The sequence below is a fragment of the Carcharodon carcharias genome, chromosome 13, assembly GCF_017639515.1.
Source record: "Carcharodon carcharias isolate sCarCar2 chromosome 13, sCarCar2.pri, whole genome shotgun sequence".
In the NCBI taxonomy this organism is placed as follows: domain Eukaryota; kingdom Metazoa; phylum Chordata; class Chondrichthyes; order Lamniformes; family Lamnidae; genus Carcharodon; species Carcharodon carcharias.
In genome coordinates, this window is record NC_054479.1 from 49,430,029 (window position 1) to 49,432,528 (window position 2,500).

The following is a 2,500-nucleotide window of genomic DNA, read 5'->3' on the forward strand; positions in this document are numbered from 1 at the left end:
AACAAAGAATTCTGCATGTCGGACATGTCATAGCTGCCAACAGAAATGAGTTTGTGAAATATAGCAACAGCTTCACGAAAGGGAACGCAGCCATCTAGAAAGCCAAAAGCTCAAGAACAACCCTGACACATGAAAACAAGAGATTGATCCAGACTTTGTTACTTTAGCTGGAGGAATGTTCCGCATAATTAACCACTATTGAAGCAAAGTGCTCAGCCAATGATTTTTTCCGTGCAATTGGGACAATAGTCCCAGTTAATCGGTGGAATTTTACATTATAGTTAATCATGTCGTCTAGATGACTTTAAGCACTTTGATAATTCAAATAAATAAATCTTTTAAAAGTATCTAAACAACAATCCGAGCTAAACTTACATTTTGGCTTTGTACCTGACCATCATTTAACAGAAAGTACCTTTTCAATCGCGCAGCTATATTTAATCCCACACACACACAACTCACAAAGTCAATTCACATTTCCTGGATCAGTTCACAGGCACAGTGTACCCCTGAAGCTGTCACAGAGAAACTCTCATCTCCACTTCCAATTCAGTTAAACTGCTCTGAAGAAGCAGATTCGAATCGACTTCTCTCACCACAGTTTCTCACAGACCAGCGGAGATTTTCCAGCACTTTAGGTTTCTATTTCAGTTAAACTCCTATTCTTTTATTATTTTCCTTGCATTAAAACGCCATTCCCATTCTCCAAATCTTATCCCACATCTTCCAATACATTATGAACAGCCATTTTCCCTTTTCCAGCAACCATTACGCTCTTTCCTGAACTGGAGACAGTCCATTTGAATGTGCTCTTCCCAGCAGAACTCTCTACTGGTGATTTCTCCACAGCCTTGTCGTCCAGGAGCTTTTCTCACGCGCCGAATTCCCGAGACGTCGAATTGTCCGCGTGTCGTTTATCAGCGTTTTTTGCACTGCTTATCGATTTTTTAGCATCTGTGACATTCTGCTGTTATGCCAATCAATAAGTGTCAATTATTTAATGTTTTAATATCTCAAGTGCCCATTTAAAAGTGAGAAATCTGGACCTTCGACAAATCTGTGGAATGAACAGGTTGAATTGAGTGAGGTAAACGAGGAACTGAATAAAGATATTGGATTGTATAATGATGGTTTTTAAAAAGCGGGCAAATTGTGGATGTTCTGCAAAAGGTGAATTGCTTTGCAAGTCTAAAATATGGAACGCTTCACGAATTTGCGTGTCATCCTTGCGCAGGGGCCATGCTAATCTTCTCTGTATCGTTCCAATTTTAATATATGTGCTGCCGAAGCGAGCACAATCTGGCGCCCAGGATCAGCGCCTTATTAATGCTCAATATTCAACATGCTTTTTGGTTGCACTGACTTTATTACCTTGATTAAGTTTTCTTCAAGTGTACATTAACGTTCTGCTACAGAATAGTGCATCAAACAAATTGTGCTACAAGCACACTGGGACTCTTAAATTTTGGGGCTTCCAAACATACACACTGACATTAAGTCACATGTAAATACAAAGCATTCTGGTCGCCGGTTTCCGCAGGTCACAGCTCCCTCTTCGAACTTGCTGGTGAAGTCAATGCTTTCAGCATCACGATGTAGCCAGACAGGCCAGCAAAGGATCCTTTCAAACATTTCCAGAGCAGTTAGCACACGAGCGCTCTTGGCTGAAAACACCTTGTCGTTTACCAACTATGTAGTGTCCAATGTCAGTCTTCAAAGCTGCAGCCCCACTCAAGTGGCGTGCACATGGGTGCAAGAATCAACAAAGAATTCTGCATGTCGGACATGTCATAGCTGCCAACAGAAATGAGTTTGTGAAATATAGCAACAGCTTCACGAAAGGGAACGCAGCCATCTAGAAAGCCAAAAGCTCAAGAACAACCCTGACACATGAAAACAAGAGATTGATCCAGACTTTGTTACTTTAGCTGGAGGAATGTTCCGCATAATTAACCACTATTGAAGCAAAGTGCTCAGCCAATGATTTTTTCCGTGCAATTGGGACAATAGTCCCAGTTAATCGGTGGAATTTTACATTATAGTTAATCATGTCGTCTAGATGACTTTAAGCACTTTGATAATTCAAATAAATAAATCTTTTAAAAGTATCTAAACAACAATCCGAGCTAAACTTACATTTTGGCTTTGTACCTGACCATCATTTAACAGAAAGTACCTTTTCAATCGCGCAGCTATATTTAATCCCACACACACACAACTCACAAAGTCAATTCACATTTCCTGGATCAGTTCACAGGCACAGTGTACCCCTGAAGCTGTCACAGAGAAACTCTCATCTCCACTTCCAATTCAGTTAAACTGCTCTGAAGAAGCAGATTCGAATCGACTTCTCTCACCACAGTTTCTCACAGACCAGCGGAGATTTTCCAGCACTTTAGGTTTCTATTTCAGTTAAACTCCTATTCTTTTATTATTTTCCTTGCATTAAAACGCCATTCCCATTCTCCAAATCTTATCCCACATCTTCCAATACATTATG

At 40.3% G+C, this 2,500-nt stretch overlaps 1 non-coding gene across 1 annotated transcript; it reads right to left on the bottom strand.

The window, feature by feature from the left end:
- Positions 1–1,189: 1,189 nt before the first annotated feature.
- LOC121286514 lies at positions 1,190–1,296 on the bottom strand. Its single transcript, XR_005944945.1, has one exon. It is a non-coding gene; the product is annotated as a U6 spliceosomal RNA (small nuclear RNA).
- Positions 1,297–2,500: the final 1,204 nt, after the last annotated feature.